The sequence below is a fragment of the Staurois parvus genome, unplaced genomic scaffold, assembly GCF_062004578.1.
Source record: "Staurois parvus isolate SC_StPar_1 unplaced genomic scaffold, SC_StPar_1.0 ptg000162l, whole genome shotgun sequence".
NCBI lineage: Eukaryota > Metazoa > Chordata > Amphibia > Anura > Ranidae > Staurois > Staurois parvus.
In genome coordinates, this window is record NW_028317958.1 from 5,973,150 (window position 1) to 5,998,803 (window position 25,654).

The following is a 25,654-nucleotide window of genomic DNA, read 5'->3' on the forward strand; positions in this document are numbered from 1 at the left end:
GTATTGCACTGCGTTTATGTATTGTTAGTGTTAATAAATTATATTGTTTATCACATATCTGAAGCCTGCGTTTCCCTGCGTCAGTTCACATACCTCTGGTCATACCCCGGAGCCCTGACATTACACCAAGGCCAATCCTGAACAGAAGTGGCTGCACAGGGAAGCCATCTTGGCTTGTTGCTGGGAAGGATGGATCTTGATGAGGTTGTGTATTTATCTCTGCTAGTGTTTGATGACAGAGAATATGCTTATCAGACTCTGAAGGAGTATCCCAGGGATCAATTGCTAGAGTGCATAAGGATCGCTCATTGCCTAGTAGATCAGGGCACAGAATTCTCTGAGGTGCAGCCATTGATTCAGGTTTGTGCTGAGTTGGTTTCATCTGGTACCCCCGAATGCAGGGATGTATTTTTGCCGCCATTTAGTGCCGACCAGGTAGAGTCCCTGGTATGGTTATTAGAGGATGATGTGGATTATTTTCTGGAGCGTTATTCTGCATGTTCACCACAGGTACTAAGAGATTGTATAAACGCAGTGCAGTCTTTGACCAGACAGGCTTTGTGTAAGCGGAGCTTTGTTCAACCCATACTGCAGACATGGTCAGACTTTTTGCACCCAGCCTCAGTCAGCTTACAACATCATTCCTCCACTCAAGGCACTCTTCCTGCATCCCCGACAGCACCCCCAGTGACTGCCCAGTATACTCTAACTACCACATACCAGTCCTCTGCTCCCACTCGCTGCACCTATCCTTTCTTTAACCCTGTAAAGAAGTCCTCTGTAGCAACTGCTCCCTCCTCTGTTCCATCTTCTAGCTCTTCTCTGTCCTCAGCTGCTCCATTCGTTTGCAGACCTGCGTTTACTTGCAGTGCTCCAGTAGTTAAAACCAGAAAAAAGTAAAAATTCTTTCCAACCAGTACCATTCTGCCAGTATCCAAACCGGTGAGCCTGCCGTCTGAGAACCTGCCTTCCGTGGTTCAGCCTGGTGCCTCGGCGCCCACAATTCAGCCTGATGCCTCTACCCAGCCTGATGCCTCTACCCAGCCTAATGCCTCTACCCAGCCTGATACCTCCATTCAGCCTGATGCCTCCATTCAGCCTGATGCCTCTACCCAGCCTGATGCTTCTACCCAGCCTGATGCCTCCATTCAGCCTGATGCCTCCATTCAGCCTGAGGCCTCTACCCAGCCTGATGCCTCCATTCAGCCTGATGAACTGATCCAGCCTGATGATTCCATTAGGCCAGTTGACTCGATGCCCGCTGTCGATCCAGACGATCCGGTACCTGATGACCCAGTGCCCGCTGTCATGCCTGGTGACCCGATGCCCGCTGTCGGGCCAGACGATCCAATGTCAGACCCAGTGCCCGCGGTCATGCCAGTTGACTCGGAGCCCACTGTCGTGCCTGGTGACTCGGTGCCCACTGCCTTGCCAGATGACGCGGTGCCCGCTGGCGAGCCAAATGACCTGATGCCTGGTGACCCAGTGCCCGCTGTCATACCTGGTGACCCGATGCCCGCTGTTGAGCCAGACAATCCCATGCCTGATGACCCAGTGCCCGCTGTCATGCCTGGTGACCCGATGCCCGCTGTCGGGCCAGACGATCCAATGTCTGACCCAGTGCCCGCGGTCATGCCAGTTGACTCGGAGCCCACTGTCGTGCCTGGTGACTCGGTGCCCACTGCCTTGCCAGAAGACGTGGTGCCCACTGGCGAGCCAAATGACCTGATGCCTGGTGACCCAGTGCCCGCTGTCATACCTGGTGACCCGATGCCCGCTGTCGAGCCAGCCGATCCAACGCCAGATGACCCGGTGCCCGCTGTCGATCCAAATGACCTGATGCCTGGTGACCCGATGCCCGCTGTCGAGCCAGACGATCCAATGTCTGACCCAGTGCCCGTGGTCATGCCAGTTGACTCGGAACCGACTGTCGTGCCTGGTGACTCGGTGCCCACTGCCTTGCCAGATGACGCGGTGCCCGCTGGCGAGCCAAATGACCTGATGCCTGGTGACCCGATGCCCGTTGTCGTGCCTGATGACCCGGTGCCCGCCGCTCCGCCTGGGGGCCCGGCGCTCCTCCTGGGGGCCCGGTGCCTGCCGCCCCTCCTGGGGGCCCGGTGCCTGCCGCTCCGCCTGAGGGCCCGGCGCCCGCCGCTTTGCCTGGGGGCCCGGAGCCCCTCCTGGGGGCCCGATGCCCGTCGCCCCTCCTGGGGGCCCGATGCCTGTCGCCCCTCCTGGGGGCCCGGCGCCCGCCGCCCCTCCTGGGGGCCCGGCACCCGTCGCCCCGCCTGGGGGCCCGGCGTCCGCTGCTCCGCCTGGGGGCCCGGCACCCGCCGCCCCGCCTGGGGGCCAGATGCCTGTCGCTCCGCCTAATGGCCTGGTGCCTGCCGCTCCGCCGGGAAACCCGGCGCCTGCTGCTCCGCCTGGTGATCCGGTGTCCAGCTCGATGTGCCTCTGCCCGGAGTCCAGCTCGATGTGCCTCTGCCCGGAGTCCAGCTCGATGTGCCTCTGCCCGGAGTCCAGCTCGATGTGCCTCTGCCCGGAGTCCAGCTCGATGTGCCTCTGCTCGGAGTCCAGCTCGATGTGCCTCTGCCCGGAGTCCTGCCCGATGTGCCTCTGCCCGGAGTCCTGCCCGGTGTGCCGCTGCCCGGAGTCCTGCCCGGTGTGCCGCTGCCCGGAGTCCTGCCCGGTGTGCCGCTGCCCGGAGTCCAGCCCGATGTGCCAGTCTTTGATATCCCGCCAGTTACCAGACCCGGGCGGTACATTTTGCCCAGCTAGGACTGTTTGGAGCGTCCTGAGGCCGCTCCTTGAGGGGGGGTACTGTCAGGAATGGACTTGCCAGTAATGGTGGGACTCACCTGCCTTGTGGGCTGCAGTACCAGGGCTGGCCAGCGGGTGCTCTCAGCAATCAGAGACTCAACCCTGTAGTCAGCCAAACACCTGAAGCTGATTATGCAGGTGTATTTAAGGGATGGCCAGACCTGCAGTCTGGGCCTTGGTGTGTGTTTTCCTATGGGCCCCTGTATCTTGTTACCTGCATTCCTGTTCCTGTTCCTGTCTGACTGACTGATTCGTTGCTGACCCTGCCTGATCCGGACCTCTGCTGACTTCTCCTGTTTGATCCCTGGCTTGTGACCCCGACCATTCTCTGCCTGACCCCCTGTACCTACCTGCCCGTTAGTTGCTTTACCCGGCTCGTGACCTGACTACTCTCTGCCTGCTCCTCCTGTTCCTACCTGCCCGATTGTTATTGACCCGGCCTGCCTGACGATGCTTGCATCGTATGTATTGTTATCTGTGGGTGGTTTGGTTTGGTTCATTTGCACTGTGTTATGTTTTAGTATTGCACTGCATTTATGTATTGTTAGTGTTAATAAATTATATTGTTTATCACATATCTGAAGCCTGCGTTTCCCTGCGTCAGTTCACATACCTCTGGTCATACCCTGGAGCCCTGACACTGTGTGACTCTGCTGGTGTCTTGTATATTTACACAGCCCCACCAGCTCTGACTGTTCATTCACAAATTCAATAAAAAATGATCAGTCAGAGCTGCGAGGCTGTGTTGTAGATCTGTCAGCTGATAGTAAACATACACTGCACCGACAGATAGCTCGCACAGTCCTAACATGTTACTTTTGTGAATGAACAGTTGGTGCATGCGTAATGATTGGTGATGACCTACAGCCCTGGCCAAACGTTATGAGAATGACACAAATATTAATTTACCTGCAAGGAACCACGTGCAGTCATCATTGCTTTGCACAAAAAGAGAGAGGCAAGGATATTGCTGCCACTAACATTGCACCTAAATCAACAATTTTTAGGATCATCAAGAATTTCAAGGAGGAGAGAGGCTCAACTGTTGTGAAGAAGGGTCAGAGCGCCCAAGAAAGTCCAGCAAATTCCAGGACCATCTCCTAAAGTTGATTAAGCTGTGAGATCGGGGCACCACCAGCAGTGCTGGGACAAGGTCATCTAGCACCCAGGGCAAAGATGGCAAACTGAATTAAGGAGCGCTTTACTTGTAGGAAGTCACCTCCTGACTTTCTCAACCTCTCCTTACCACTCTCAGAGCTGGACTGACAGGAATAATGCTGCCTCTGTCACTACTCCTGTCAGCCTTGAAACAGAAGGAAGACACCCCCATCCATACGGTAAATCATTGCGCCTAGGGCAGACGCCCCATCGCTTGTCCTGGTCCTGACCACCAGTGCAGAGCTTGCTCTGAAATGGCAGTAAGCAGGTGTGAGTGCATCTGTACGCACAGTGACATAAAGACTTTTGGAGGATGGCCTGGTGTCAAGAAGGGCAACAAAAAAGCCACTTCTCTCCAGGGAAAAAAACATCAGGGACAAACTGATATTCTGCAAAAGTTACAGGAATTAGACTGCTGAGTCATTTTCTCTGATGAATCCCCCTTCCGATTGTTTGAGGCATCCAGAAAAAACCTTGTCTGGAGAAGAAAAGGTGAGTGCTACCATCAGACCTGTCATGCCAACAGAAAAGCATCCTGAGACCATTCATGTGAGGGGTTCTCAGCCAAGAGAATGGGTTCACTCACAATTTTGCCTAAGAACATAGCCATGAATGAAGAATGATACAAAAACATCCCCCGAGAGCAATTTATCCCAACCATCCAAGAACAGTTTGGTTATGAACATTGCCTTTTCCAGCATGATGGAACACCTTGCCATAAAGCAAAAGTAATAAATAAGTGGTTTGGGGAACAAAACATCTACATTTTGGGTCCATGGCCAGGAAACTTCCCAGATCTTTATCCCATTGAGATCTTGAGGTCAATCATTAAGAGGCGGGTGAACAAAAAAAACCCCACAACTTCTGATAAACTCCAAGCATTAATTATGCAAGAATGGGCTGCCATCATCAGGATGTGGCCCAGAAGTTGATTGACAGCATGCCAAGGCAAATTGCAGAGGTCCTGAAAAAGAAGGGTCAACACTGCAAATATGGACTCTTTGCATAATTGTCTATAAAAGCCTTTGACACTGAAATGCTTGTAATTATACTTCAGTATGCCATAGTAACATCTGACAAAGAGATCTAAAAACACTGAAGCAGCACACTTTGTGACAATTAATATTTGTGTAATTTTCAAAACTTTTGGCCAGGGCTGTAGACCCCCCACTGTGATGAATAGTTGTGATCATCTCCAGTTTGCACCTGGTACCTCGTTATGTTTTCGTTATGTTTTCGTCTCCTTGCTAGCAGTGTGGCCAGAAAGTGGTGATGGTGGAGGGCATGTTCTCTGACCAGGCTGCTCAGCAATTACATAGCAGATGTCACTTCATGCATACAGAAGAGAACTTGAAGATGTCACAGTCATTTCACTCCTGATGCCTATACAGTATTTGCCTTTGTTAACAAATGTCTGGCACAGATCAGCCCCTGCTGCAACCTCTCACCTTGGACCTTTTTCTTTTTTTTTTTTTACAGGTAGAACATTTTATTGAAACAATATAGCAAAGTACAAACATTGTAGCATATAGAATCCGTACATATAGTCAATAGAGGAGACATGGGTATAGGCCAATGTAACCATGTGAATAGTCCATAGCAACTGGAGTACAAATAATCAGAAAACAAACATTCCTATTAAAATATTGTCATTCGTTCAGGATCATGTGTGAACATGATAGCCCCATCAAGTTGGTACAAAAGTAACAAAATGAATGTGGCTAAAAGGAGGAAGACCCGATCGCCACACTCTGGAAGAACCTGATGGTCATACTGGTAAAAGCAGCCTCAGCCTAGCTTCGTCCAAGCCACGCCCCGACAAATTTTGTCCTATCCTGAGGCTTAGTCCTGGAGGCAGGGTTGCTGTTAGAAACCATACAGCCAACCTGACAGGGCCCCCCAAACCACGGGCCCTATACAGCCAACCTGACAAGCCCTCCCCCCCCATTCCCACAAGAAAACACAGTTTACTATGCTTTAGTTATGAATGAACACAGTTATTGATTGGTGTCAATCACGCATTGTGTTCATTCAGGAAAGGAATGGTCTGGTAAATGTGACTGGGGGGCAAAACACGTCAGGGGCGTAGCTTGGACAGTCCTAGGCTGAAGCTGCTTTTATTATTATTATTATTATAATACAGGATTTATATACCGCCAACAGTTTGCTCAGCGCTTTACAATATAAAGGGAGACAATACAGCAACAATACAGTTCAATACAAGAGGGATAGGAGGACCCTGCTCCTTGGAGCTTACAATCTAGGAGAGTACAATCTAGCAGTTTATGTGTATGATCATTGGGTTTTTCCAGCAGCGACCAGGTCTTCCTCCTTTTAGCATATGCACAGCTGGGATGAGCTCCTTTCCCTGAGCCAACACCCACAGTGCAAGTCCAGCAGAATTGGACCCAGGGACTTGAGCGGCAATACAAAACTTCTTTTAGGTTCACAAAGATTAATGTGGCAGAGGAGACTGAGAAAAAGCTTCTTTCTGCCTGCAACAAACTAATGACATTATCTCAGCCTAGACTGAATCAATGGACTGGAGCTGGAGGAGAATTGTTTTACTGGTAAAAGTTACAGGTTGAGGGGGAAAATGCTAATATTACTGTATATTGTAAATCTATTCATGCAGACTTATAATGTTGCCATAAGGTACTTCTTTATTTTCTTAAAGCAGCTAAAATATGCTCCAGCATGATAAAGAGATCCATTATCTATCTGCCTCTTGATAATAAGGGGCAGCGGGAGGCTTTCATTACAATGCGATGCTTTTGCAGCACTGCTCTGCCAGGCAATTGCAGTCAAATGATGGCAATCACCAGCTGGAAGTCAACATGTCTGATTCCTGACACCTTCAGTGTAATCATGCCTGTTAGCAAGAGTCTGATCACAGCAAGAATACAGTGCACGTTCACATGCACACTTCACCCCACATTCCCACAGTGGTGGGCTTTGTACTTTAAGCTGTTAAAAAGACTCGGCATAAATTTGTACTGTATGTGAAAACCTTGTGAGCTGCTATACTATTCTTTCTAGTTTGAAAGCTGCTAACACCAAACACAGTCCCATATATTAATGTGCATAAAATGAATACCAATAATGTGCCGCGCTTCTACTGTTCTACAATGTTTTGCAGTATGTACTCGCCAGCGCTCCAGGAGTCAATAGCCAAAGGAAGGCCAGGGGAACCGGGGCAAAAGGTGGCCTATGGATAGTGTGTGGGGGATGCAGCCCTCCAGCGCTCCAGGAGTCAATAGCCAAAGGAAGGCCAGGGGAACCGGGGCAAAAGGTGGCCTATGGATAGTGTGTGGGGGATGCAGCCCTCCAGCGCTCCGGGAGTCAATAGCCAAAGGAAGGCCAGGGGAACCGGGGCAAAAGGTGGCCTATGGATAGTGTGTCGGGGATGCAGCCCTCCAGCGCTCCAGGAGTCAATAGCCAAAGGAAGGCCAGGGGAACCAGGGCAAAAGGTGGCCTATGGATAGTGTGTGGAGGATGCAGCCCTCCAGCGCTCCAGGAGTCAATAGCCAAAGGAAGGCCAGGGGAACCGGGGCAAAAGGTGGCCTATGGATAGTGTGTGGGGGATGCAGCCCTCCAGCGCTTCAGGAGTCAATAGCCAAAGGAAGGCCAGGGGAACCGGGGCAAAAGGTGGCCTATGGATAGTGTGTGGGGGACGCAGCCCTCCAGCGCTTCAGGAGTCAATAGCCAAAGGAAGGCCAGGGGAACCGGGGCAAAAGGTGGCCTATGGATAGTGTGTGGGGGATGCAGCCCTCCAGCGCTTCAGGAGTCAATAGCCAAAGGAAGACCAGGGGAACCGGGGCAAAAGGTGGCCTATGGATAGTGTGTGGGGGATGCAGCCCTCCAGCGCTTCAGGAGTCAATAGCCAAAGGAAGGCCAGGGGAACCGGGGCAAAAGTTGGCCTATGGATAGTGTGTGGGGGATGCAGCCCTCCAGCGCTTCAGGAGTCAATAGCCAAAGGAAGGCCAGGGGAACCGGGGCAAAAGGTGGCCTATGGATAGTGTGTGGGGGATGCAGCCCTCCAGCGCTTCAGGAGTCAATAGCCAAAGGAAGGCCAGGGGAACCGGGGCAAAAGGTGGCCTATGGATAGTGTGTGGGGGATGCAGCCCTCCAGCGCTCCAGGAGTCAATAGCCAAAGGAAGGCCAGGGGAACCAGGGCAAAAGGTGGCCTATGGATAGTGTGTGGAGGATGCAGCCCTCCAGCGCTCCAGGAGTCAATAGCCAAAGGAAGGCCAGGGCAAAAGCGGCAAAAGGTGGCCTATGGACAGTGTGTGGGGGATGAAGCCCTCCAGCGCTCTAGGAGTCAATAACCAAAGCAAGGCCAGGGGAACCAGGGCAAAAGGTGGCCTATGGATTTGCACAGAAAATGCTGCAAAGCAAAGGGACTGATACCCAGGCATTGGAGTAGACAGGAGGTGCTGAAAATAAAAGACTGGGTGGATAGGGTGGATCTAATATGTAAATTGGAGGAACTTTATCATTTGAATGAAGATAAGATGGAGAGTCACCATACAAGATGGAACAAATGGGAGGAATTCAAATAGTCAATGCTAGCCTTAGAGGTTATGGGGGATTAACATAGAATAATACGAAACATATTTTGTTCTTCTTTTATAGGGATTATGATCTCCGGAAATGAACAGGAAAATGCAGAGCAGAAGGGGTTAGGGACTGGATGGGGGGGGGGAATGGGTGGTATAAAGGTAGGAGGAGGGGGGGAAGCGAAGAAACGATAAATGTTTTGATAATATGCTAAGGTTTTAATGAGTATGTTTGTATAACTTGTTTATCTGAAAAATTAATAAATATTTAAATAAAAAAAAAAAAGGAAATGGTGCAAATTTTGGACCGCATCAGTGTGAACCAGAGCTAAAATGTTAAAGAATCTGGATTCCGAACCTCAAAATTTCACATGCCCCACAGCTGACATCTTTACGTCTTTGGTAGGAGCAGAAATATACTGTACACAGGCACAACAGAGGTCTATTAGCTTCTTGAAGAGACAGAAATTTAGCTTTACACAAGAACATACTAGTATAAAATGGTACAGTAAAAATAAATAAATAAGAAGAAAAAATAAAATGAAAGTAAATGTAAGGAGCTCTGAGCTCAGTATAAGGGGGCAAACCCAGGACTGAGCTCCCAGCCTCTGTCAGCAAGTCCTAGTGGGTTATTTATCTGCGGAATAAGCAAAATTGTTCTTGAGGCGAAAGCATTTCAAAGCTCCTAACTACACAGATAGATCTTACCATTATTGCCTGATTTCCCCGAGCAACTGAGAAATCAAACACTTTTACTAGCAAAGTATAAAAGGTAACTAAGTAGCAATGTACACTTACTGGTGTAAACTTTCCCCATTGTCTACAGCAGGGGAAGCCAAACATTTTAGTACGAGGGCCACATTATGTATTTTACAAATATTCACAGGCTGAGAAAAATCCGTCTTATACTAAGCAAAGTTTAATGAACGAATAGGCTTGAGTTTTTTATATAATCACCATTAACCTCCCTAGCGGTCTGATTATTTCCGATTTTTGGTGCTGAAAGCGGTACATTTTTTTGCATGGAAATATGTAGTTTTTTATTGTAGGCTGTAATTTTTAGGAATAACTCACTGAAATCTGTCCGAACAAGAGTCTAGTAAACATCCCGGGTAGGATAAAACTTGAAACACGAAATCCTAAATTATAATTTAATTAATAATCATAAAAAATAATAATATAATAATAATAAATTTAATTCAATAATATAATCAAACCAAAAACACTGAAATTTGAAATACATTTGAAATCGCTGAGCAAAGTCGCAAAATCGTTTTCAGTGTCTGATGACGAATTTCCCCCACGAATCATTATCAGTCAATTCTGCAAGTGGTTCTAATTTACTATCGCTGTTCTCTAGCTGGTCTAAAACCGCTTTTCACATAAAGGGGTTTATTTACTAAAGCTGGAGAGTGCAAAATCAGACTCACTTCTGCATAGAAACCAATCAGCTTCCAGGTTTCATTGCCAAAGCTTCATTGAACAAGCTGAGGTTAGAAGCTGATTGGTTTCTATGCAGAAGGGAGCCTGATTTTGCACTCTCCAGCTTTAGTAAATAAACCCCATAGGGGCGCTTTTTGGACGCCATGGACTTTTCTAAGTTTCCAGGCAGAAAGAACAGTCAAAATGCAGGCAGGGCACAGGACAAAGCACTCGGGACAAAATGTATGTGAAATGCATTGAAACAGCAATGTTTTACTATATAATAATCATTTTTTAAAAAATGACATTTTTTAAAAATTTCAAATTTGCCGCCGGTTCCGGCGCCCGACGTCACAGGGACCGGAACACGGAAGCTGGATGCCGGCATCGGCCGGAGGAGATGGCCGGGGACGCTGCAGGGGACACATCGCGGGAGTAAGTGCTGCAGGGAATCCCTGAGCAACGCCGCATGGTAAGCCCGAGTGTAGCTCAGGGTTACCGCTTTTGGTACTGAAATTTTACCCCGAGCTACACTCGGGAATATCGCCAGGGAGGTTAAGGGCCCACTCACACTTGTGCGACTTGCCATGCAACTTTGGGGTCCAAAGTCGCATGACAAGTCGCACCCCATGTTTCCCAATGAGTACCATTCATATCTGTGCGATTTCAAGTTGCAGCGACTTTTAAAGTAGTTCCAGCACTACTTTGGTCCGACTTTCATGCGGCTTGAGGGCCATAGACTTCAATGTAAGCCCCCCCAAAGTCGCATAAAAATCACACATACATGATATGCATGCGACTTCTGTGCGACTTTGTACAGCACAAACAATCACCCTTGGTAGAAGACAAAGTCGCACTCATCCAAAGTCACATCAAAGTCATGTAAAAGTCGCATCAAGTCACACTGTACAGTCACAAAATAAAATGACACGATTTTGAAGTCGCACAAATGTGAATGGAGTCTAAATGATTTCAGACAACAAGGAAAAGCTTCAGTAAACAAAGCAAAAATATTCTAAATAAACGTGAGCCCATCAGAGTCTCCATCTTCACCCCCTTATATCAGAGTGCCCATTAAAGACCCCTTTACATGGAAGTTCCCATCAGAGTCCTAGTTTCCATCAAAGTCCTCATCAGAGCCATAAGATTCTCCATCACTCGCATTAGAGTCAACACTTACATTAGGGTCTGCATCAGAATCCCCATCAGAGGCCCCTTATATCAGAGTCCCCTCCAAAGCACCGCTTACATCAGAGTCTCCCTTGGATCAGGGTCTCTCTGACAAAAGAGTCCCCATCACACTCCCCACTTACATCATAATCTCCATCATAGTCTCCTCTCATCACAGTCTCCATCAAAGTTAATCTTACATCAGAGCTCCTGCTTACATTAGGGTCTCCATCTGAGTCCCAGCTTACATCAGAGATTGTGTCAGAGCCTCCTTGTATCAGAGTCCTCATCAAAGTCTCCCTTAAATGAGAGTCCCCATCAGAGCCTCACCTATATCAGAGTCCCCACCAAAGTACCCCTTATATTGGAGCCCTCTTACTTGAGAGTCACCATCAGAGTCTCCAATTATATTAGGGTCTACATCAGAGTCCCAGCTTACATCAGAGATTGTGTCAGAGCCTCCTTATATCAGAGTCCTTATCAAAGTCTCCTTTAAATGAGTGTCCCCCTTAAATGAGAGTCCCCATCAGAGCCTCACCTATATCAGAGTCCCCACCAAAGTACCCCTTACATTGGAGCCCTCTTACTTGAGAGTCACCATCAGAGTCCCCATTTATATTAGAATCTACATCAGAGTCCCAGCTTACAACAGAGATCATGTCAGAGTCCCCTTATATCAGAATCCCCATCAAAGTCCCCCATACTTATGGGTCCCCCCTTACATGCGAGTCCCCATCACTGCTCTCCAATATCAGAGTCCTCAGCAAAGTCCTCCTTATATCAAAGTCCCCCTTACACCAGAATTCCCCTTACTTGAGAATCTCCATCAGTCTCCACTTACATTAGGGTCTACATCAGAGTCCCATTTTACAACAGAGATCATGTTGGAGCCCTTTATTTCAGAATCCCCATCAAAGTTCCCCATACATGAGGATCCCCCTTACATGAGGGCCCCCATCTCCTATGCCAGAGTCCCCACCAGAGATCCCCTTACTTGAGAGTCCCCATCAGAGTATCCACTTGCATTAGAGTTCCCACCTACATTAAGGTCAACAGAGTCCTCATCAGATGTCCTTTATATCAGAGTCCCCAGATAAGTCCCCCTGACAAAAGAGTTCTCACTTACATTAGAATCCTTATCACAGTCCCCTTATATTAGAGTCTCCATCAAAGTCCCTCTAACATCAGAGTCTCAGCTTATATCAGAGATCATGTCAGAGACCCCCTACATTAGAGTCCCCCTTACATTAATGCCCTCATCAGACTCTGATAGAGCCCTCACTTAAATCCGGGTCTCTATCAGAATCCCCTTTTACATCAGAGGGCCAGATTTTGCAGTTGGCAGTATTTGGCTCACGGGCAGGGCTGCTGTTAGAAACCATGGGGCCCCATACAGCCAACCAGACATCCCCACCCAAATAAACACAGTTTGCTATGCTTCAGTTGTGAATGAACAGAGTGAGTGATCAATACCAATCACTCATTGTGTTCATTCAGGAAAGGATGGGGCGTGTAAATATGACATATTTACTTGACCCTTTCCCCACTGTCCATCCTGAAGATCCTGAAGGATCCTATTGTGTGATAGCAGCTGCCAGCATGAAGGAGAGGAAGGAATCCAACAGCACTGCAGGGGCACAGGAGGGCCTGGACAGCAGGTGGAAACATATGGTACAGAGTGAGGGTGATCGGTGTGGTGAGGGTGCTAGTACTGGAACCAATCCCCTGTATGGCTCTCCCTGCAGTAGCCGAAACCCAGCAAGAGGGAGAGGAGAAGAAGCCAGCTTTCAGCTGCCGATCACCCTCCCTGCTCAAATATGATTCACCCTGCTGCTTGGGTCCTGTACAGGAGGATCGGTGGTACCCCCTTATCCATGGCCCTCCTCAAGGGGCTTAGCATTGCGGCCCCTGGTCTACAAGAGGAGTGGCTGAACTGGGATAGGGGATCTCATATCCAAAGTACCACCTTGAGGAACAACAAAGATGTAGAAGGACCCCATGTACAACAGATCGCTTTTATGTGGTTTCAGATAATGAAAAAGAAACACCCTCTGAGAAAATCAACACCATTGTGCAAAACCTATGTGCAAAAAACGTCTGCTTCCTGTGGATATTTTTCAAATTCACACTCTTTACGAAGAAGCATAAATGCCACCAGCTTGGACGTTTAATCCTAAATGATGTGTAACACTCATGACTACGCTCATAAGGAGAAAAAAACGGGATGTGAGGATAAAGTTTGACAATCAGATAGCTCGCGTTAACCTTTGGGAAGGCTCCAGCACGACGGCTGCTTGTTAAGGCTTTAAATTTCTACAATATACATCACCAAGTCCCTGGCGATGAAAGCAAAATGAGAAAGTGATCAGAATTTAAACACTGCAGACATGAAGAGAGCAGATCTAACCTTCTATATGTTTCTAGTAATCAGTTGTTGCCCAGGGAAATCAGCAACTAATGCCAAGATAGATCTGTGAAGTCACTGCCGTAGAATTGCTCCCCCTGCGATAACAGCGGCGCTTATTATGAAGATATCTCATAGTGTTCAGCAGATGATTATGAAGCAGTGGTCGAAATAGAGAGGATTGTACAATAAAAAGGGTGCGTGTGGTCCAAAATAAAGAGGGTGGGAAAATAAAGGAGTGCCAGTGGTCTGAAATAAAGAGGTCCTGATAAAAAAGGAGTGCGTGTGGTCTGAAATAAAGAGGGTGGGAAAATAAAGGGGTGCAAGTGGTCTGAAATAAAGAAGGTGGGATAATAAAAGGGTGCATGTGGTCCAAATGAAAGAGGATGGGAAAATAAAGGGGTGCAAGTGGTCTGAAATTAAGAGGGTCGGATAATAAAGCCGTGCATATGGTCTGAAATAAAGAGGGTGGGATAATAAAGGGGTCCATGTGGTCTGAAATAAATAGAGTGGGATAATAAAGGGGTGCATGTGGTCCAAATTAAAGAGGGTGGGATAATAAAAGGGTGCGTTTGGTCTGAAATAAAGAGCGTGGGATAATAGAGAGGTGCATGTGGTCTGAAATAAATAGGGTGGGATAATAAAGGGGTGCATGTGGTCCAAATTAAAGAGGGTGGGATAATAAAAGGGTGCGTGTGGTCCGAATTGAAGAGGGTGGGATAATAAAGGGATGTATGTGTTCAAAAATAAAGAGCGGGAAAGTAAAGGGGTGTATGTGTTCCGAATTAAAGAGGGTGGGATAATAAAGAGGTGCAAGTGGTCTGAAATAAAGAGGGTCGGATAATAAAGGGGTGCATGTGGTGTAAAATAAAGAGGGTCTGATAATAAAGGAGTGCGTGCAGGGGCGTATCTACCGCGAGGCAAACAAGGCGTTTGCCTAGGGCGCCAATTTTTAGGGGGGCGGCATCGCCCCCTGGAAGAAGGGACCTGGTGAGCAGTGGCGCACAGAGCCATGCAGGGCCGCCATCAGAGGGATACCACCGGTACTCCTGTAGGTGGCCCGGACAGCAGGAGGATCGGTGTGGTGGGGGAGAGCAGTTGCAGAAGGATGCACTGTGTATCTCTCCCTCCAGCAGCTGAAAACCAGTTTGAGGTTTCTCCCCCTCTCCCTCCCACTGGCTCTCTGCTGCTGGAGGGAGAGACAGACCTGGCCGGATGGAGGGGGTGCCCTGGTGTTAGTGAGTGACCGCTCTCCGCTGAGCTCCTTCCCCCTCCCGGACAGCTGGGACCAGGGCACAGCCTGGAGCAGGGAAAGGAGAAGTGTCGGAGAAGAAAGAACTGGGAGGAGGTGAGCTGTGTTGTGTTCTCTGGGCTCTCCCTCCTGTCGTCCCTCCAGCACATGAGACAGGATCGCTGATAGATCATATGGGACTGCACACACAGTGTGAGTGTGTGTGTGTGTGTGTGTGTGTGTGTGTGTGTGTGTAGTCCCATACGCTCTGAGAGATAGGGAAGGAGAGAGAGAGGGAAGGAGAGAGAGAGGGAAGGAGAGAGAGGGAAAGAGAGAGAGAGAAAGAGAGGTAAGAGAGAGGGAAGGAGAGAGAGAGACAGGGAAGGAGAGAGAGAAAGAGAGGGGAGAGAGAGAAAGCGGGAATAGAGAGAGAGGGAATTGAGAGAGAAGAGAAAGAGAATCATATATACATACACACACTTATTGAACTCTCTCTCTCATGGGGGGGGGGGCTACATTTTTGTGTTGCCTAGGGTAGCACAAAATCTAAATACACCACTGGGTGCGTGTGGTCCACAATAAAGAGGGTGAGATAATAAAGGGGTGCATGTGATCCGAATTGAAGAGGGTGGGAGAATAAAGGGGTGCAAGTGGTCTGAAATAAAGAGGGTCGGATAATAAAGGGGTACATGCGGTCCAAAATAAAGAGGGTGGGATAACAAAGGGGTGCATGTGGTTTGAAATTAAGAGAGTTGGATAATAAAGGGATGCATGTGGTCTGAAATAAAGAGGGTCGGATAATAAAGGGGTATATGTGGTCCGAAATAGAAAGGGTAGGGCTCTCCAGACAAGTAGACACAGTTAATACATACTGTATAGGGTGTATTTATTAAACATAAACTCATAAAGCTATTTGCCCTGCGAACCTACATGTATATTCATTCTGTGCAAATTCCGGCAAAATAAAATTTTACTAGGCTATTTTCTCTCGAGGTCAGATGTTCTTCATTCATAAAAATAATGTGAAACAGAAACATGTTGTATAATGGCCACTAAATGGAGCTCATTATCATAGAAAATAAATAATTACTTACTGTGATTGTCAGCTCCATCGAGTGGCCATAATGTGGTATTTTCCTGACTCACGATACACTTCTGAAGGAAGAATGTCCAACCTGGAGAGAAAATAGTCTACTAACATTTAATTTTGCCCTGTTCACACAGAACAAATGTACATGCATTTTTTGCATTGTTTTTATAAATACACTCCTATATTTTTTAATGATTTACCTGCCTAATAATTTCTATTTCTGGTGAGGTCTTGTGATTTATTCTTTTCTTCCACACTACAAAACCAGAAGGATCGCTCCACCACTTCTTGGTGTAGGTTTTTTGTCTACTGGTTCAGCTTTAACCCTTACTGTTTACTAGACAGAGGTTGTGATGCTGATTTATTGTGTAATAGGCAGGAAGTAGAGACAGGAATCTAGAAAGCTGATTGAGGAAACTTGGGGGGGGGGGGCACTTACCTGGAAAAGCAGTGTGGAAGGGATATGTAAATCACAAGAGTGGCTGATGGGACAGCAGTGACTAGGCACATTGGCTGTCACCAGGTGGAGGGGTTATCTTTTGTTGCTCCTAGTGTGAGGGCCATTGGACGTGAGTATGCAGCTTCAACCCTATCACTGTGATGGGCACTGTGCTAGATGGCAGCGCTAGGACAAGTGGTGGGCGGGAGGGACAGCTGCCCTGGGTGCAGTGGTATCATGTGAGGTGGGGGGGGGGGCATTGCATGGAGAGTTCCTACCTACAAGCTGACAGGACTAGTGACGGTAGCTTCGCAAATCCTGTCAGTTTATCGCTGGAGGAGACAAGCCAGATCTAGAGAGGAGGAGAGAGCTGGGAGGAGGAGCAGGTTGTGCTCTCTCTCCCCTCCAGCTCCTCCTCCTGCCACTGCAGTTCTTTGGGATGGGGACAGCTGGATCACCACTGTGCAGTTTTTGTTTATCTTCCCCCATCTCCTTCCAGCAAATAACATTCGTAGGGGGCAGGAAAGCAAACACTGCACAGTGGCAATCTGACAGCCAGTGGCATCTCTAGTGCAGGGCCCCTGCTTCAATCGTATAGCTTCTATAGTGTTTGATTTGTTTTGGAGGGGGGGATTTTGGCTGACACATAATGCTCATGTGTTTTGGAGCATCTTCGCCCAGGGTACTAGATGACCTTGTCTCAGGACTACTAGCTGGTCTCCAATTTTGCTGCCCTGGGTGCAGTGGTATCATGTGAGGTGGGGGGGGGGGCATTGCATGGAGAGTTCCTACCTACAAGCTGACAGGACTAGTGACGGTAGCTTCGCAAATCCTGTCAGTTTATCGCTGGAGGAGACAAGCCAGATCTAGAGAGGAGGAGAGAGCTGGGAGGAGGAGCAGGTTGTGCTCTCTCTCCCCTCCAGCTCCTCCTCCTGCCACTGCAGTTCTTTGGGATGGGGACAGCTGGATCACCACTGTGCAGTTTTTGTTTATCTTCCCCCATCTCCTTCCAGCAAATAACATTCGTAGGGGGCAGGAAAGCAAACACTGCACAGTGGCAATCTGACAGCCAGTGGCATCTCTAGTGCAGGGCCCCTGCTTCAATCGTATAGCTTCTATAGTGTTTGATTTGTTTTGGAGGGGGGGATTTTGGCTGACACATAATGCTCATGTGTTTTGGAGCATCTTCGCCCAGGGTACTAGATGACCTTGTCTCAGGACTACTAGCTGGTCTCCAATTTTGCATTTCCAGTGGGATGACCCTGTATTTCCAGCCGCTTCCTTGTACACCCATCCCTGGGACTTCTGCTTCTACCTGGACATCTAGACCAGAGACTCATTCAGCCTCCCTTCTGTGATGCCTGTCAGTAGTCAACCACCTGGGCTACCAGCTATAAAAAGCCTCCTTGTGATACCCTCAGGCAAATGTAGGGGAGTCCCTCTTTACCCACCTAATTTAATAGAGGGTGGAGTGACCCTTAATTCCTTTCCTCAAAATCCAGTGGATTTCCATAATCCCCAGGACTCCTGGAAGTGCACAGAGAATATAAATTCCACTGTTTTACACCAATAGCTTCTTCTTAAACCCCAGTCAATGCCGTGGGCACTGCGCTACCTGGCCCCAACATGCTACCTTTTCTGTATCTTCAGCTGCCTCTTTGTACAACTATCCCTGGGACTTAGGTCACTGCCTAGATATCTGGACCAGGGACTCCTGCCTCAAGAAACCCATGTCGTTGATCATCTGGGCTACTAGCTACAACCATTCTCTTGGGGAGAGAGGTGTTATCCCCCCAAGGAACCAAAAGTAACTGTGTTTGCACTAGAATGAACTATACTTTTTTTTAAATAAAATATATTACTATACTGTTTTTTACCAGTAATTTCTCCTTATTCTCTTTTCTCATAGATACTGCTATTCTGCACTGTGCTTGTTACATACTCCTTTTCAATTTTATTGGCCTTGTCGGTTTGTCTTGCATTTATATAGTACACTTTAAGTTGTACGTTACTGTTTGTCTGATAATTTGACTGATACCTTTATATAACATTATCCTGTGGCTAGCATTTCTATACTCAAGCTGGTAAAACATCTTGTAAAGCAGGTGACAGTAAATAACGGGCCAAATAAGGGTCTGTAAAATGTCAGGCCTCAGGCCATCAGTGAGCAGGAATAGTAATTGCTATACTTAACGTCTTTATTTGTTCTACAGGCAATCTTGTGAAACACCCCCCCATTTCCTTTAAAGACTGGTATGGTGCCCTCCCGAGACAGTAAGGAGACCTTCTATCACCACTCCTCTAGCACTTGTCCATGACACCTAACCTAAAGGGTTAATTGCAATTTAAAGCAAAGTACGTTTTTTCTCCCTGCATGACCTTATCCACCTGAACCTCCCCCCACTTCAGATGCACATGTACCTCTATCCAACAATGGGGGTCGCCTGTGTTTGTTTATATCCAGCACCCCAAGTCTTCAGTGCTATGACTGTCCCTGCAAAATATATCCCCATAGTCAGAAGATTCACATAGATCCCACCCTAGTTCCGAAGGCCAAGGCCAATCCTTCCACTGAAGGGCATGGCGGGTGCTAATTGAAGGAGCTCATCTACACTCCAGTAAATCCACGTGTCAAACTAGTGAGTCACACACCAATGGCATCACTCTGGAAAGCAACTTTATTTCACCACACAGTTAATGCTACAGACCTCCTCTTATGGCATATTTCACACCAATGAATTTAGTCGTAGAGACTTTTATGGAGCTGTCTCTGGAGGCTGGAGAGAATTGGGAAGGTAGGTAATAATTTGGGGAAGGGGAGGGTAGATAAATTAGATTGGGGAAACCTAAAGGTGGGAATACACGATTAGCAAATCGACCGATTGGTCATCCGAAGACCGGGAGGCGTTCGTTCATTGGTCGAAATTGTGGCCCACATTAACCAATCTAAAAAGATTGTTCGTTGGGCAATACATAGTGTTGACATCTTCCGTACAAGTGGAAGTGATGCAGTGTGCATGTGACCTTGTAGCCACGCCCTTCCAGCCAGAACGAGCGATATACACAACAATTAACAGCAATGAGTATAATATAGGTTATTGCATGACCTATATACATAAATAGTGATACATAAAAATATAAAATGCATAATTCTGGTTTCATTACCTCATTAGTCCAATCTACTTTTAACATTTGGATTTTTCGTTCGTGTTTACGAAGACACCTTGGACATAAACATCCGGGTCATCTTCTGTTTCCGCTCATGCTAGATAGCGCTTAATTATTATTATTATTATACAGTATTTATAAAGCGCCGATAGTTCGCTCAGCGCTGTACATTACAAAGGGGGACAGAACATGTGACAGAACAATACCAATACAATGCAAAACATGAGGGGATCGAGGGCCCTGCTCTTTCGAGCTTACAATCTAGGAGGGAGGGGATGGTGGCACAGGAGGAGATAGCTGTGGGGGATGGAGTGGTAGGAAGAGTGGAGGAGGTCGGCAAGTTAGCAGGGGGTGGGGTAGGCTTCCCTGAAGAGATGGGTTTTCAGGGTGCACCTAAAGGAGAGGAGAGTAGGTGATAATCTGATGGGCTGGGGCAGGGAGTTCCAGAGGATGGGTGACACCCTGGAGAATTCCTGGAGGCGGGCATGGAAGGAGGAGACCAGGGAACTAAAGAGAAGGAGGTCTTGTGAGGAGCGGAGTGTGCGTGCTGGGTGGTACTTGGATATTAGGTCAGTGATGTAGTTCGGGACAGTGTGGTGGACGGCTTTGTACGTCAGTGTTAGGATTTTGAATTTGATCCGTTGCGCAATCGGAAGCCAGTGGAGGGATTGGCAGAGGGGGGTGGCGGAGATGGAGCGGATGGAGAGGTGAATGAGTCTGGCTGCCGTATTCAGGATCGACTGAAGCGGGGATAGCCAGCGGCGAGGCAGGCCAGTGAGGAGGGAGTTGCAGTAGTCGAGTCGTGATATAATGAGGGAGTGGATGAGCTGTTTAGTGGTTTCTGGGGTTAGGAACGTGCGGATTTTGGCGATGTTGCGGAGGTGGAGTCTGCACGAGCTTGTTAAAGATTGGACTTGGGGCTGGAAGGATAGGTTGGAGTCCAGAATGACACCAAGTACTCTGGCCTGCGGGGCGGGTTTGATGGTGGCGTTGTTGGATGTGATGGAGAAGTCAATGGGGGGTGGTGTCCAGGCTGGGGGGAAGACAAGAAACTCGGTCTTGGAGAGGTTCAATTAAAGGAAGTGGAGCGACATCCAGTCAGATATGTCGCTCAGTAGGTGTGTGATTCGGGCGGAGACCGAGGGGGTGAGGTGGGGGGTTGAGAGATAGATTTGTGTGTCGTCGGCATATAGGTGGTAGTTGAAGCCGTGAGAGTGTATGAGTTGGCCAAGGGAGGAGGTGTAGATGGAGAAGAGAAGGGGCCCGAGGACGGAGCCTTGAGGGACCCCAACAGAGAGGTTGCAGGTGGTAGCATTATAGGTAACGATGAAAGAGCGTTGTGACAGGTAGGATGAGAGCCAGGAGAGAGCAGAATCTCTGAGGCTGAGAGAGTGTAGATTTTTTTCGTATGACTGTCATTCCACCGCATAGAAAATCGGTCGTTCGTATGCGAAACGACAAAATTTTTCACTGTTGTTCAACCGAATTTTTTTGTTTGCAATATCGTTATCGGTTAAAACATCCTAGTCATCAACAAAGAGAAAATCGTTCGATCAGTGATTCCGCTAAATCGTATTATTTTCTTATCGTGTGTATGGGGCATTAATCATAGAAACTCCTATGGAGCTGTCTCTCAAGGCTGAAGAGAATTGTAAAGTTAGGTATTCATTTGGAGAGAGGCAGGGTAGGTAGATTAGATTGGGGAAGGAGACAAAAGGATAGGTGCACTTTGTTTGCTTCAGCTCTCCAGCATTTACCAAAACCTGAAATATCAGTTTTCAAGAAGCTATTTGTTTTCTCATCCACAGATTATTTCCCGTTAAAACTCCAGTGTTCGAGGCTCCCAGGGAATGACAGCATTTGAGAGACAAGTCCAGGCAGTCCGAGTTAATAAATATGTAACGGTAACACAAAGGGCAAACGTTATTTGACTGTGAATAATACAAATATCTTCTACATGGAAGATTCCCGTTAACAACACACAACTGATGAGCCGCTGTACATATTTGCTTTTCAGCAGTTCAAGGATGGCGTCAGGTTTTTAAGTGCTCCTAAGTGCTTTTATGAAACAAAACCCAGCAGGGCCAAGAAGATTTACAGGTATACATTAAACACAGGGTTATTGGTTGTTTAATGCAAATGATTTCTAGAAAAGTGCCATTACAACTTGAATGAATGATCCTCTGATACACAGCGCCAAAGCATTTGACCATTCATTTAGGTCTACACGATAGCATTTCACTTTTATATTTTCATTATCTCAAATGCCCAGAAGCATTCGCTATATATTCTCTTTCTGCTGACATTAAGACCATAGAACAGGTCAATTATTCAAATGCTGCTTAGAGCTTGTTAGGAAAAAAATCTCTGTTTGGAGAAATCTGTTTTTTTTTTTTTTACACTCGCAAGTGTTTAAGAGATAAGTGTACTTATCCTTGCAGCACTGGTATGTCTGTGCTGGAATAGCCAGACAATGTGCAGACAAAGTACAAATACATAGTAATTAGAGTTAATCATGAATTTCAAATGACATTAGATTTAGAAAAAAAAAATTATAAATTCGGATGCCCCAAGCCATATCCAGATTTCCGTGTTATTTTTGACAGTTAGGATTCCCAATAGGATTTATGGAGAAAGGGACCACAGGCTGCTTTTATCTTAACCAGTATCTGCATTTATTGCTGCCTGAGCACCATCAGCCAGTGCCAGCAGCTAACACCCTTCTATCCTATTAACACTGGTAGACTTTTTAAATGAAATGGCTCATTCTGCACAATTGAGCTTATTTTGCTGTTCTGTAACGCCCGTTTTTTTCAGAAGCTTGGTTTTGATCCCCACTGACACCAAATTTCGGAGATTTGCAAATTTTCTTAATGTTTTACACACAACTGAACCAACTAATCAAAAGTTCACCTATCCCTAGTAGTTATGTTGTCATCGTTACTCTGGTGTTATACAACTAAAATACAGACAGAAATCCTCCTGCGCTAAAAGGGAAGTTCACCTACTGAAAGCTGCCAGCACTTAGCCTGCTACCCAAACAGTGTAAATAATAATTAGAATTATAAATAGTGCAGCGCTCAAAAACAATACTAACTCAAATAATACTATAAATGTGCTCACATGCAATAGTGTCACAAAATTATTCAAAAACAAATCGTTAAGTGAGATATCTTCATTATAAAGTGCCACTCAGTATTATTCTCTATCACATTAGTCCCCACATATTCAAAAAATAACTACCATTTGAAAAAAACAATTTTCACAGTGCTCCAAGTGTAATAACGTGACCACACTTTATATACTACTCAAAAAAGTCCAAAAAGTTGTAGAAATGTCCATAGAGAACTGATAATAATAAATTCATGCAGTGTGCAAACAAAAGTGCAAAAAGAATGTGTTCATATTCCGCAACCGTGCCACTCTTCACCTCCTAAGGCTAGATTGCCTCCTCACCTCCTTAAACCGACCCCTAAGGGCCAAACAGCTTTCAGGATCACTCTGGATCCTTATCCCCTGGTGACAAGCACTTCTCCTGACATTGTGGATCACTTTAGGGGACATCCATTACCCCCAATCGGAACCTCTGGAGAACAATTGCTCACCAACCTTATCTCCCTGGTTCTCTCTTCTTTCTCCTTGACTGGCAGCCTGTGATCTTCAGCACTGTGAAGCTTCTGTCAGTCTTCCTCTATAGCCGAGCCAAGTCATACAATCAAGGCTTTCTTGCTGCAGTCCTGTTTCCGATCCCTTCTCATGTTTGTCTGTGCTCTTCTATCTATCTGGCTTGGTTGCGGAATATGAACACATTCTTTTTGCACTTTTGTTTGCACACTGCATGAATTTATTATTATCAGTTCTCTATGGACATTTCTACAATTTTTTGGACTTTTTTGAGTAGTATATAAACTGTGGTCACGTTATTACACTTGGAGCACTGTGAAAATTGTTTTTTTCAAATGGTAGTTATTTTTTGAATATGTGGGCACTAATGTGATAGAGAATAATACTGAGTGGCACTTTATAATGAAGATATCTCACTTAACGATTTGTTTTTGAACAATTTTGTGACACTATTGCATGTGAGCACATTTATTGTATTATTTGAGTTAGTATTGTTTTTGAGCGCTGCACTATTTATAATTCTAGTTACTCTGGTGTTGGTGCCTCCTCAATCTTCAGCAGCCACAGGCACTTCCCAGAGCAGCCTGCTAAAACTCATGATACCTAAGGCTTCTTCCACACAGACAGTTGTTCTGCCGCTTGTAAATGCAGGTTTTTTTTAATTTTTTAATTCCAACACTCCTGGCACAGAAATCACTTGTGTTTGTACTTTGCGTTTATCTGCGATTTACGTGCATTTACATGCGGCTGTGTTTAGCTGCAGTAGTAAATTCTTGCCTTTTCTATAGCTGTTTACTTATTTTTTCTCTGTACTGCGATTACCTGAGTTTATGTACAGATAGCTGCGGTACATCGCTCCTTCACGCTGTCAACTTTATTTCTCCGAAACGCATAAAACTGTATGTTCTGAAAACGTTGCTAAATACAATGTGAATGGAGCCATAGGAATGCATTGTCTGCATTTAGCTGCAGTTAATAAGCTCCTCTAACTGCAGCTAAAAGCTGAATTCTAACCGCCGGTGTGAAAGGGGCCTTAAGAACATAAAGCTCATGATACATTAATGTGATTGTCAATGGGAAGAATGCTCCTTACACTTGTGGACATTGGGAAGCAGTGTTGACAACCTCCTGAAGTGAAGATTAATGACAAGACGCCATAAATTTACTGACATCACCAATTTTTTTACTGGTAAAACTCATGAAATGTACTGACAGAGCCAAATTTTGTACTGACTCTTCAAAAAAAGTACATAAGCTGTCCATTTTCAGTGCAAAACAGTGTAACCAGTGTATATATTTTTATAAGCTACAAACATGTAGCTACTGCTATTAGCAATATGTTTAAGTTATAACAAAAGTCAAAATCCATTTTTCTATTATCAATGTGTTTAAGTAATAAAAAAAAAACAAAAACCATGTTTCTCCATTTACATGAAGGTCAGGTTAATGTAACCCAACACAGAATTCCCCCTTACATTACAGTGCAAAGGAGAACTGTGTAGACCCTGATGTAAAGGAGAACTCTGAGGACTCTGATGTAAAGGGTAATTCTGCAGACTCTGGTGTAAAGGGAAACTCTGATGTAAGGGTGTCTCTGGTCATCAGACCCCCCTCCCCCTTACATAAGAGCTCACAGAGAGCGCTACTCTGAGTCCGACGCCAGCCGCTCAGTTGCTGGGTTTTTATAGCGGCTGGTCTGGTGTGGTGGGAAAGCCAGCTGTTGCACCATTACATCATCACGTCGTTCACTGTCATGATCAAACCCGCCCAGCCCACTCTCCATCGGCACGGGGCCGAACACAGTCAGAAATTTGGAATGGTCCTGGGCGGCTCTGAAACTGCGAATGTGCAGTTCCAAACCAATTCTGTCGCAGCACTTTTGACGGGCACTTTTCTCCTGTTATGGGCATTTACGGACAGGAGAAAAGTGCCAGGTTTTTACCGGCTGTCCATAAAATAATGGATGGTTGGCAATACTGTTGGGAAGAAAACCCGCTTTCAGATAGCTAAAATGATCAGTGGTAACTCATCTAAGGGCTGAAATTGCTCTCTCAAGTAACCCCTAGCAAACTCTGGAGGAACACTGGGGTTTCATGGAACCCTGGTTGAGAAACCCTGTCCTAGAGGGTTGCGGCCACATCACGTAACACCTTTGCTGCACCCCTGCCTGGTCTCCACCACATCATAGCCACTGCTTGCCTTGCAGCCTAGGCCTCAGTTGTACCCCAGCCTAGTCTCTGGTGCATCCTGAAGCCAGCCACTGCTGCAACGACAGCCTAAACCTGGACAAAACAACAGAATACCTACTTTAAGGGCTTACATTGATGGGTTTTGTTTGCTTTAAATGGGTTTTTCATTTACATAAAATGCCAAGGAGAATGCAAAACTTGCTTGCTAGAATAAAAAATATTTTATTACAAAGTGTTTTAAAAGAGCAATATACAGAATATGCTTTCAGCACAAAAATAGTCTGAAACTCACTAGTATATCCACCAAGAAATGTTTCAAAAAGAAGAAGTACAGTAATATAGGGTTATAGACTGGCCTATTCAAAACCCTGATTTGATTC